The sequence below is a fragment of the Talpa occidentalis genome, unplaced genomic scaffold (genome assembly GCF_014898055.3).
Source record: "Talpa occidentalis isolate TD23 unplaced genomic scaffold, MPIMG_talOcc4v2.1 talOcc4.13, whole genome shotgun sequence".
In the NCBI taxonomy this organism is placed as follows: Eukaryota; Metazoa; Chordata; class Mammalia; order Eulipotyphla; family Talpidae; genus Talpa; species Talpa occidentalis.
The window spans coordinates 53,684,723-53,696,468 of record NW_023601322.1 but is presented as its reverse complement, the minus strand read 5'-3'; the positions used below and the strand labels follow the sequence as shown (position 1 = coordinate 53,696,468).

General features: G+C 64.8%; 1 long non-coding RNA gene across 3 annotated transcripts in view; it reads left to right on the top strand.

Annotated features, from left to right (window-relative positions):
* The window catches only part of LOC119243228 (uncharacterized), a 28,287-nt gene extending 26,025 nt beyond the window's left edge, over positions 1-2,262 (top strand). The window contains exons 4-6 of one of the 3 annotated variants that reach the window (XR_008551399.1): positions 570-670; positions 761-970; positions 2,079-2,262. This is a non-coding gene — a long non-coding RNA (uncharacterized LOC119243228). Of the gene's footprint in view, positions 1-569; positions 671-760; positions 1,245-2,075 lie in introns of those variants that run through there. The other 2 variants (XR_008551398.1, XR_008551397.1) reach the window with 2 other exon arrangements.
* The last annotated feature ends 9,484 nt before the right edge of the window (positions 2,263-11,746 follow it).

Genomic DNA, 11,746 nt, shown 5'->3' with positions numbered 1-11,746 from the left:
TGGAGTGAGGTGGTCCCTCATTGTGGTTTTGATTTGCATTTCCCTTGAATATTAGCGATGCTGAACATTTTTTCTATGCCTGTTGGCCATTTGATTTCTTCTTCGGAGAAGTGTCCCTTAGCTGCAGGCAGGAGGCTGCTGCCCTGCGGAGGGAGAGAGTTGTGAAAAGAGGCACCTGCATAGTCACGGGTGGGAGAGGGATGGCTGCCCCGAGCCCGTGCAGAGAGGGACTGCCCTGATACAGCCCTTTCTCTTTGGGAGGGTCACTCCTCCGTGGAGTGGCTGCTTGTTGCTGATGTCGGTAACAGGCAACACTAGAAAGGGACCAGAGATTCCAGGGTGGGCCCAATCTCCATATCCTTCCCCTCAGGCCTGTGCGCCACTCCCTAGAGCATCGGATCCTGCTCGGGTCTCCTGCCCTGTGACAAGGCACTGGCACCTAAGGGTCCGACCTCCACAGCTGGGTTAATGGTCCTGTTATTCCCCTCGACCCCCACCTCCTCGCGTGAGTCAGGTTTTCGTCACGTGAGGCCTCCCTTTCCAGTCTTTCCATTCTTGCCCTCCATCAGATGGAACTCGTGCAGCAGAGGCTGCAGATGGCTTCGCAGTGCTGTGTTTAATACCTGCGCCATCAGAGAGGCCCCACGCCTTGCTTTTATGTCAGCTTCAGGTAAGGGGATTTTTAACAACGGTTAAAAAAATCTTTCCCAGAAATTCAAGCAACCTTGTTTGCTGTTTTAATGACTTGCGGATATTTTAGGGTCTGGCTGCGGCAGACACTGTCGGTGAAAGGCTGGAAGTCCTGGAGCTTGCAACAGACCTGCCTGTGCCCTCTGCCCCAGCCCGCCTGCCCCAGCCCACTGTGACCTGCTCATTAGCTGGAGTTATGTTGGGACAAGGCCTGGGGGTGGACTAAAAGTTTCAGGGAGTGACTGGCCAGGAGCCTGACTTGTGCCCCCCAGATGACCAGGTGAGCTCTTAGAAGTCTCCTGCTTCTCTACTCCCTGCTTGCTTCAAGTTGCAAATGTGCCCCTGCTGGGGCCATGGGTACTCTGTCGCCCAATGGCTCAGGGCTCAGACTTTGGAAAAAGATCACCTCTGGGCCTGCGGGATAAATAAAGATGAAATTTTTCCATAACCTCTCACAATCTAAAAATCAAAAGGTAGAAGGTCCTAACTCTAAATGCAAATAAAGCGAGATGTGTTAAGAATTGTATATAAAACAGGGCCTCCCCTGGTGGTGTAGGCAGTTGAGCACAGCGCTGTGAAGCTGTCTACAGCCTCTGCAGCACCAGTTCGATCCGGCTGGCCAGAGAAGGTTCCACATATGGCACAGCAGACCTCTCGTGTCATGCCCGCTGCTCCCCTCAGAGTGCATTTCAGTCAGTCAGTCTGCCTGTTCTGTTCCCCACTCTGTCTCTGATGAATCCTCTCACCCCCCACATCTCTGGCCTGTACCCCAGTTCTTGTGTGCATAAATAAGTAAATCTTAAAAGATTATTTATGCACTCAAGAACTGGGTTGTAAGCCAGACATGGGCGTTGTGTTAGAGAGGTTTCACCAGAGACAGAGTTGGGGGCAGAACAGACAAACTGACTGAAACACACTGCTGAGGGGCGCAGCCGGGAGACAGGAGGGGTCTGCGCGTCATGTGGGCTGCTCCAAGGCCGGCGGGATTGACCCGGCGCTGCGGAGGCTGCGGACAGCTCCACAGGCTGCGCCCAACCCACTGCGCCACTGGGGAGGCCCTAAAATACATTTTCAATGGAAATAGTAATTTTAATTTTGGAAATGACCTAAGGAAATGCTTTCAAATTCCGATAAATCTGTATGTGTAACAATGTTCAATAACACTTTATTTACAGTAAAATGATTCAAAACTATCCAAATAAAACCCCCAATATACACAAAATTAAATGTAAAAGCTAGATACAGTAACACTGAAGTCTTTAATGGCGTGGAAAGTCCTTATGTTAGTGTTAAATGTTGAAAGTGGAGAATCCTGGCAGTGCTGTGATCCCACCACAGAAGAAACATGTTAATGACACACCCTTTCCTTACCCCTCACGCGGGAGGAGAACACAAGGTGAACACCTGCAGGGAGCGCGCTGGGACACCGCAGGGAGTGTCAACAGTCCAGCCGCATCCAAAATGTGGACTCGTCTTGCCTTCACACTGCTGAGTGACATCCGACACAGAAACAACATGATTAATTTAAATATTAAACATCACACAAAGTTAAAATCACATGTTAATGATACACACACACCCCCCCCCCCCCCCCAGCCACACCCGGGCACCCGCCCTGCCCTCCCGCTGCTGGGCCTGGGGCTGGAGGGGGCTCAGCCCCGAAAGCTTACAACGTGTGCCCCAAACGCCCCCTTAACCCTGCGGGAGTGAAAACGGCCCGCGAGACAGAGGGGAGCCCGCCCCGGGGGCGCCCTCTGGGTCCCGAGGAGCCGGAGCGAGCCCGCGGCCGCGCGGTTCACGCTCAGGGACGGGCCCGCCCGTGCGCTCCTCCCGGCCCAACATAAGCCCCGGAGCCCCCGCGTCCAGCCCTTCCCCGCCGGCCCGAGTTCCCTGCGCGTGGCCCCGTCCCCGCCTCGCCAGCCCCACCGCGGCCCGGCCAGAGAGTCCACGGCCCCGAGAAGGACGCAGCATCCCCGCCCGCTCCGCTCTCCTCGCCGGACGCGGTGAGCGCGGCCGGGAAGCGCCTCCGCTCCCGCCGCGGGCCCCCGCCGCCTCCTGAGTCTCCGGGTGCGGGACCCGCGCGCTGCCCGAGAGGGGAGAGGGGCGCGCTGGGGGCCCTGTCGGCCTTGGGGAGCCACCGGTGAGCGGAGAGGATGGGGAGAAGGGGGACGCGGAGGGCGGTTGGGGAGGCCCCTCCCGGCAGCCTCTCTCGCGTCTCCTGCTCCAGCCGCACATCCGCGCCGGTTCCTTCCGTGTGGGGGCCCCACAGAGGCGGGGTTCAGGCTCCCCCCCAGGGCAGGAAGTGAGTCCAAGGGGTCACCTGCACCTGTGGCCCCGGTCTCGGGGAGGGGGGGGTCGCGGCCCTTTCGCGCCCACGGAGCCGCGTCCGGGGAGAGCGTCCTGCCCAGCGCGGCCCTCGGCGTCCAGGACCCGCGCAAGGGGGGCTCCGGGGAGGGGCTCCCCTGATTTCCGGGCTCGGGGGCCACGAGCCTCCCAGCCCCCACTATTGGCCCCGGAAAACTGAGCTGAGGGCACGGCTGCACCTTCGTCCCCGAAGCAGCGCCCGCCCGGCCGAGGAGCCTGACCCGCCCGCCTCTGGCGCCTCCGCGCCCCAACATGACCTGGTGACTGTGCCGAGAGCCCGCGCGCGCCCGCGGACCTTCCCTGCACCCCTCGCCCCTCCTGCCCGGCCTCCTGAGCCTGGGGGGTCCCGCGCACTTGCTCAGGCTCCGGTCCCACTAGTGGACTCGGTCTGGGCGGCGGCGGCGGCTGCGCTCGTGTCCGTCAGTCCGTCTCGAGGGCGACCCCGGCCCGCCGGTGGCCTCGTCCCGTCAGTGGAGGCCCGCGGGGACCCTGGGGCTCGCCGGGGAAGAAGCTTCTCGGCACAGACGCCGCGCTCCCCGCGTGGGCCAGTCCCTGAAGGCGCCGCCCCGTCCCCAGGACAGACCCCGCGGCGGGCGCGGGAAGGAGGGGGCGGCGGGGCGAGAGCTCGCTGCGCATCGAGACGGTTCCCGGGCACCCCTGGGCGCTTCTTCCCCCGGAGACCCCCGGCGCCCCCCTATTCTGCCCCCTCGGGGTCCCGCTGGCGGCGAGCCAAGCGTGCGGGGCTGCAGGCGTCGGGGCGCGGGCGGGTCTGTCATCGTCACCCGTGCTCGAACTGGGGAGCCCCCGACGTTTGCGGGGAAATCGCTCGTCCCAGCGGTGGGGAATCGGCCAAGCCCGCGAGGTGACCGGCGAGGGCTGGACGCGCAGCTGGGGCGCGCGAGGGCCGCGTCTGTCGGGCGGAGGGCGCCGAGGGCCGCTGTGTGACTCGGGGTCTGCGCCTCCGCCTCTCTGGTCCTCGCGCGGGCCCCGCCCCAGGCCCCGCCCCCGCGGACACGCCCCGCTCCCGGCCCGCCTCGGGCTTCTGGGAGTGGTAGTCTCGGCGGGCGCGGCGCCTTCTTGGATGTTGTAGTTCCCGGGCAAGGGCGCCTCCTGGATGCGTCGCCCCCCACCCCCCGGCCACGCGCCGGGACTGGGGTCTCCGGGCCGAGGAGAAGCGGCCCGAACTCGCCGCGCCACGCGGAGGCCGTCCCTATCCCGCGGCGCGGGACCCGGACGGGGAGGGCGCGGCTGCGCGAGTGCGCGTCTGTTCCCTCGGGGTGCAGAGGCGGGGCGACCCCCAAGCCAGCCCCTTCCTCCCCTCCCCCGCCCGCCCGCCCGTCCGTCAGTCCTCTCCCCGACGCCCGCTGCTTCCCCCGGGAGGAGAGGGGTGCAGCAGGAGGGCGCGGGGCCCCCAGTACGGGGGGGCCCACACCGGCCCGCGCCCGCAGCGCCCGGGGCCCTGCGCGATCTGACCCTCGCCCGCGTGGCCGCCGCTACCCGGCGCCGCCCTGCCGGGCCTGGGCCCGCTCCCCGCTCCCCTCGCCGCGCCGCCCCGCCCCGGCCAGGGCCCCGCCTCCCTGCGCGCGCCCCCGCTCCGCCAGCTCCCCACGAAGCTGCTGCTCCCGGGACGAAGGGCACCGGCTCGGGTTTCCCTTTTCTGCCCTGCAGGTCCGGAACCGAGACTGCGGCGGAGCCGCCGGGAGCGGGACGGGACGCACGGGCTGCGGCCCCGAGGCGGAGCGACTGGCCGCGCCGGCACCTCCCGCGGGCTGGAGGGTGAAGACAGCGCGGCGGCGGAGTCGGGAAGCCCTGGAGGCGCGGGGGGCGGGGGGGTCGGCCCTCCAGGCTCAGCGGCACCACACACCGAAGGACCCCCCCCCTTCCAGAAGCCGCCGCCTTCGGGGCGCCCCGCTGCCGCAGCACCGGTGGCCCACTGGGCGCAGGTCCGCCGCGGCCTCCCTCGGAGCCATAATCACAGCAGGACCCCAACATCATCTCACCGGTCACAGCCCCGTGCTGCGCAACTTGTGCAGTCTAAAAATAACCAGCCACCCCTCCCCCGGGCACCGAGCTCCCACCAGGTGCTAAGTCCCCCTCAGAGGCACCGAGTCCCCCCAGAGTCCTCCCAGGGCCCCCCCAGGCACCATGTCTGTGGTCCCCTGGCCGCCTCTGCCCTATTTCCCCGTAAGTCCGGGTAAGCGAGGGTTCATGTGAATATTCGCTCATTTGCCTGAATGTGCCCCCCAGGGGCGGCCCCTGGGGATCCCGTTCATTCTCTGACACCCTACACATGGGGCACCCCGAGGTGCCCACAGTCTGGGCACAACGTCAACTGACGAACTGCCCTGTGTCTAGGACAACAGGTCTACACAAAAATCCCACGTTTAAAAAAACGAGATTTTCCAATTATACTGAAAAGTGTAAAGTGTGGTGCATTCCCTAATCCAACATCTTTGAAATTTAAAACATTACCAAGAAAAACAAGAGTTTACTAGGCTTTATAACAGATAAATGATTTTAAAATAGGTCATGGAAATGTCTGTTTCCAAATTTATTTTGAAATAAATTATAAGATCTGACCTCGCTTCGGTGGTAAATACCTTTGCTTGCGTGTCTAACCAAAATCATCTCCTAAACAACCGCAACGTCATCCCAACAGAATGAATCTCTTCTTATCCCTGTACAATCCATATTCAGGTTCCCTTGTTCCACCCCTAAAAGTTTGAAAAACATGATTTATTTGAAAATAAGTTAAGCACCAGGGATCTGCGGGTGTATATCTGGAGGAGGAGAGTCCAGCCCGGGGAGGCCACTCAGCTCAGCTCAGCTCAGCCAAGGAACCAGGGACTGTTGGACTTTTTGCTTCCGTTCTAACATCACCTGCACTGGCCCTGGCACACAGTAGGTCCTCAGAAAACCTCAGGGGAAATGAGTAAGTGGGGAAAGCCCTGGCCTGGCCCTGGTGCCCAGGGCCTGAATCTCCCCTGTACTCTGGATGTCACCCGGGCTTCAGCACACAGTGGGCCCTCAGGAAGAATAAGTCCTGGGGTGAAAGGATGCAGGTGAGCATCCACAGCACTAGCCCTGGGGGCCCTCCAAGTCAGAAGGCAAGCGTCCCGGTTCTTTCCTGCGCCCGGCCATTGGCACACAGTAGCCCGCTGGGAGGGCCCCAAGGAGCCGCCCCGCCGGGGAGCCTCCCCAGGACCGTGCGCGCAGCTGCGAGGCTCGGCGTCAGAGGAGGGTCCTGGTACCCCCAGCTGAGCCGAGCCTTGAGGACACCTGCGGGCGCGGAGGGCGGCCCTGTCCCCAGAGGCGCGCGCGCAAAGGTGGCCGCGCAGGCGGAGCGACCCCAGGGGAGGGCCCGAGGCCACCGCCGGCGGCCGCCCAGCAAGAAGCCTGACCTCGGGGCCGCCCCCAGCCCCCAGGCGGGCGCCAGACACCCTCTCCCCAATTCCTGCCGACGGGGAAGGGACTCCCCGCCGCCTCCGCCCCCGCTTCCCAGGTCCGAGGCCATTGGGTCGTGTCCTGCGTCCTCGCGTGGCTCGTGCTGGTGCGCGCCGACCCCACCGCCTCGCCTCGGCCGCCCGGTCTCGGCGTCTCCCCGGGAGCGCGGCCGCTGGGACCAGCTAGAGCCGCGCGCGAGGCGGAGCCGGGCTGGAGTGGGGGGCGTGGGCGCCCCCTGACGGCCGCGTAGACGGCGCCTGCCCACCCCCCACGCCCACCCGCGAAGGGGGTGGATTTGGCGGCGGCGCCCGGCGCGCGGTTCCGGGAGGCCGGGGCGCGCGGGCGGGACGGGCCGGTCGGGCGGGCTGCGCGCGAGGCGTCCGACGCCGGGGATTGTGAGCGCAGCTGTACAAGGCCAGGCAGCGAGCCCGCCGGGGCTGCGCGCAGCGCGGGTCGACCAGCTCTCCGCGGGGGCAGCGCCTCCTCCCGCAGGCCACCGGGACCTGCACAGCGCGGGGCGCACCTCTGCGGGAGGGTCCCGGGGGAGGCAGCGGCTGTCCCGCGCCCGGGGCTGCATCTCTGTCGGCCCGACTGCCGCGTACCGTCCCGGGGGAGGGAGCCCCGGTGGTGTGAGGGACCCCCGGGGTCCAGCCCCGCTGCCGCGCCCGGAGGTAGGAGATGCCGCCGCTGTTCACCCCAAGTCTCCCGCAGGAGCCGCGGGGTCGGGGGCCGCGAATCAAGCGGGGTCCGTGACCCTAGGGTCGGGCCGGGGGCTGGGGGCCGAGTGCTGCGGGTGGGGGCGGCGCCTGAACGGGGACGAGGCCGCGAGCCGCGAGCCTGGGGTGTCTGGAGCCGGAGCCGGCACAGCATCCGCGAGTGAGGGGGGGCGGGGGCCGAGCCCCCCGCGAACTCGTCGCAGCCGGCCGGGGACCTGGGGCGGGCGCTGTCGCGGGGGGCGGGCGCCGGGGTCGCGGGCGGGGGCGGGCGGGACCCGCGAGGTGCGAGCTTCGCGCCGAACCCGCGGAAAGACCGGGGCCGGGGCCGCGAATCGGGGCCGGCGCGTGGGCTGAAGCCAGGGGCCCGGGGCCGGATCCCAGGATCCCGGAGTCTCAGGACTCGGGTCTCCGGCGGGGTCGGGCCGGAGCCGCCCTGGGGGAGGGCCGCGGGGGGAGCCGGGCCGGCAGCGCCCCAAGTGCGGAGAGGCCCCCAAGACGGCCGAGGCTGGACGGCCCCGCCGCGGGGCCCCGGCTCCTCCTCTGGCCCGAGGTCGACCAGAAGCCCCCGCGCACACCGGGGAGGTGGCAAAGGGGTCGTGCGGGGAGGCGGCAAAGGGGTCGCGCGGGGCGAAGGGGCCGGGGTTCGGGCCGCAGCTCCAGGGGCCCGCGGGCTCGGCCCCGCCCTGGGCGCTGAGGTTTTTCTGGCCCCAAATCGGCGCTTTTTGCCGCCAGAGTATCAGCGGCTGCTCTCTTGGGGCGGAACCCCGCGCGTGCCCTCGCCCGTGTCCGTTTTCGGGCGTCTCCGCAAACCCGCGCCCTCGCTATGGTGTCTCAGAGCTCCGCACCGCGCGCCGCAGCAGCACCCGCCCGCGGTGGAAGCACAGCCGGCTGCCACACACGGTCTCCCGGCGGGTGCTGCCGCTGCCCAAAGGCGGGGTGAGTGTGCCAAGCGGGCAACAGGCGCCATGGCCAGACCGGTGCTCAGCCTCTGAGAAGCCGCGGAGTCTGCAATAAGCGTCTCCATCTTGGAGTAGCTGGGGGTGCTGCCGGCAGGGCTGTGAGTTTCCTGCACGTTCCCCAAAACCTGATCAGGGTAGTGGTGCATCACGCAGAATGCAAACACTGCACCCACAACGCACCCCACACCTCGAGCTGGTGAGGGGGGCACTCCCAGTGGGGTTGGAAGTCTTGTTTCAAGACTAGGATAACACTTAGCCCCCCAACTGCTATGGTGAGCCCTGGGGCCTGCACCAGCCCTTCCTGTGAGGGGCGCCTTGTCAGATGTGGAACCCTGTGCCCACAAGGCGGGCTCAAGCAAAAACGGACTTGTAGAGAAAATGCCTCCGGCCTGAGGCTGCTGCTGGGTCAGACCTTGCGCCAACACCCTTGTTGGTGGCTGCTCCCCATGCTGTGAATGTGGAGCACTGGGGCTGGGAGGAGGCGGGTGTCCTGGCGGGTGCATGTTTTCTGCGGCTATGCCTCTGTGTGCTCCAGGGCCCTCAGCCCCTGCCTGTGGCCTCTACTGTGTGCCCCAATGGCTCAGGACTTGCTCCTCTTCTGTGCTCCTGTTTGCTTGTCTACACAAGGCCAGGGCCTGGCCTCCAGTGTGCCTCGCTGTTCTGATGCCCTGAAAGGAGCAGCGGGTGCTGCCCTGGCCTTGTGTCCCTGTGGCCCTGCCTGCTGTGGTGCTGGCCTCAGACCAAGTTGGGGTTGATGGAGTGTCCACAGCTGCACACCTCAGTGGTGTGGCTCCTCAGGGAGCTTGCCCTCCCCTCCTGGAGGGTCAGTCATACAGTTGCCAATGTCATGAGCTGACCCCCCTGTGCATATACAGCCTCAGAGTTGGGCCCTCCGGGCCTCTGTGGCCTTTCTTGTCTTGGTCTTCTCTGGCCATACTCTGTGCTGCCCTGGCCACTACCTGGCTCTTGGCTTACACTGTGCCAGGGTCTCTGGGCTCCCTCCCAAGGCAACTATCCACCTGGGATGCAGTGAAGAGGGCCCTTGTGTTCTACAACTGATGTTCACCGAGCACTCAAGCTGTAGGGGGACCTGAGGTAAGTCTTGTGCTTGGGGTCAGTCTTTTTGGCCCTCAGGCTGTGGGTACCTGTGGCTGCTAGCTGGGCAGCTCATGGTTGGTGTGGCTGCTGGATACACCCTCAGTGGGGTGTCATGCTACCTGGAGCCCTCACTTTGGAAAGAGCCAGTGTGTTGAGCCACCTGGACCCAGGGGGCTGTTTTTGGGCTAGAGGGCAGCCTTTGTGTGGTGCTGCTGGAGCAGGAGATGCCAGCTCCAGTGTGCAAGAGAGGCCTGTGGGGGCAGCTGGTGCTGGTGGGGCTCCAGGAGTGCCTGCCTGTGGGCAGTGCCCAGGCCACCACAGCCCCATGGGGGCTATAGTGTCACAGTAGATCCAGCAAAGGTGGTAACTGGAGGTCCATGGGGGCCTGGGGTTGGCTGAACCTGTGTTGCCTGCAAGTGTCAGAGGCCTGGAGTTCTGGGTGGTGGCCAGCAGCACCCATCTCCCACATGGTACTGCTTGCCCCAGGAGCTGGGGCCCTTAGGGTCCTGTGTGGCTGGTTGTAGAGTGGAGCCCTCCACTGGGCCCTATAGGGGAGGTGCCCCTGGTGGGCAGGTGGAAATCCAGCTCATGGTGACTGAGTGTTGTGTTGCCTGATGGGTCACTGCCCCCATCACTGAGGTTTGCAGCCTCCCTGAGTTTGGGTGGGCAGTGGGGGTGCTTGAACTGCCAAAGGCTCTTGTCCAAGCAGTTGGCTGTGCGCTGAGCCCTGCCTTGTGTGCATGGGTCAGTGCTGCTGTCACATAGTGGGGGCTGTTAGGTAAAGAGGAAGAGAAAGCTCTGAGCCCCCAGATGGCTGTTCCTCTTCCCTGATGCACATCAAGTGCTGGCTGAGCCCTGTATACAAGGCCCCTGGGCTGGCATCTTGCCCCCTGTGAGTGCTGCAGCCTGGACATGGGATTCCGGCTCTCAAGACAGTGGAGGGCCATGACAGGCAATGCCCCAGAGGTGCTGGGGCAGCTTCAGGCTCCAGCTGCCTTTAGAGGCTGGCCAACCATGGGGGTGGCTGTGGGAGCCCTTGCTTGTGCCTGCAGGGCTGGTGTTGCTGAAGCCTCCACGAGAGGGCACCTGGAGTCATGGAGGGCTGATGCCAGGGCTTGGCCCTATCCAGCTCAGTGGCTCTGTCCCCTGGTGCTGTGTGCCCCAGGGTTGTGCTGCCCTTACTGGACTGCCCCTGGAAGAGTGTTTAGCTTCAGCCCCATTGCAGTGGTGGCAGGGGTGCCTTGCCCATGTTGAGGGGGGCTGGGGGCCATGGCCTGGTCTGTCAGTGGTGGGCTCTGAGGGGTGGTGGCTCCTCTCTGCAGGCCCTTGCATCTCCTATGGCACCTTAGAAAGCGCCCTTTTTACTTGCTATGATAACCCTAACCCCAAGCAATGGTGTGGGCTGGGCTGACTCTGCTATGCCTGTGTGCTCCCTGTGGGGGTTGCCTCTGCTCATCAGTGGGGTGAGACTGCCGGGGCAGATGGACTCGTGGCAAGTGGGGAACAAGCACCGCGGCAAGCGTGGTCCAGGTGGCTCTGAGAGGCCACGGGGGCTGTGGGTGAGTGCTTTGGTCTGGGAGCAGCACTGGGGGCGGGTGCTTACGGGGCAGCTCTCCATGTTGCCTGCAGGCTCCCCAAGACCTGGTTGCGGGTGCAGTGGGTTGTGCCTACACTGTGTCCCATATGTGGGGCCCCTGGTCAATACTAAGTGAGCCATGGGCTCCTGCCTGGAATAGAGCAAAGGGGCCTCATGTTGTCCTAAGCTGCTGGGACCTGAGCTGCAGCCATACCACCACCCCTCTTAAGAGGGTGTGCTGTCTGCGGTGGCCCCTGTGGGGCTACATGGTGTTCTCAAGCACAAATGCAGGTGCAGAACTGGCTCCCCTGAGCCCCGAGCTGTGGTGAGGCCAGGCCTCGTACCCAAGCCCATGGTTTGGGGGCTGTTCCCTAGGCTGACTGTGGTGTAGCAGGGCTAGGAAGAGATGGGGGCTTGGGCTATCTGGGTTGGAGGGGGGCTTCCATGCCTCTGAGCTCCTGCCTGTGGCCTCCGTGGCGTTGCCCCAGTGGCTTGGGGCCTGTTTTCCTCATGTGTTCCTGTTGAGGGGGCCTGACTCCCTAGGTTCCCCCTGTCCTGATGCCTCACTCCAAAGAGCAACATGTGGTTGGGGGTTGCTGCCTGTGCCTATGCTACCAGGGGGCTGTGGCTGTACCCCCTGTTGGCAAGGTGCCCCACCACACTTGGCAGGAGGTGGGCCCTGGACTTGTCTGTGTTATGGCCAAGGTGCATGTGTGCCTGGAGTGCTCTGGACCCGCGGGCGGCGCCTGAGGTCTACGCTGGGACACACGCTGCTCTTGTGAGTTGGCTGTTAAACCCTGGAGCCCCAGAAGCTGGGGGGTGGGTAACCCTGCTCAGTGTGAGGGAAGCCTGTGCCCAGGTGCCCATGAGGAAACAAGGATCCACCCTGGTGCTTGCCT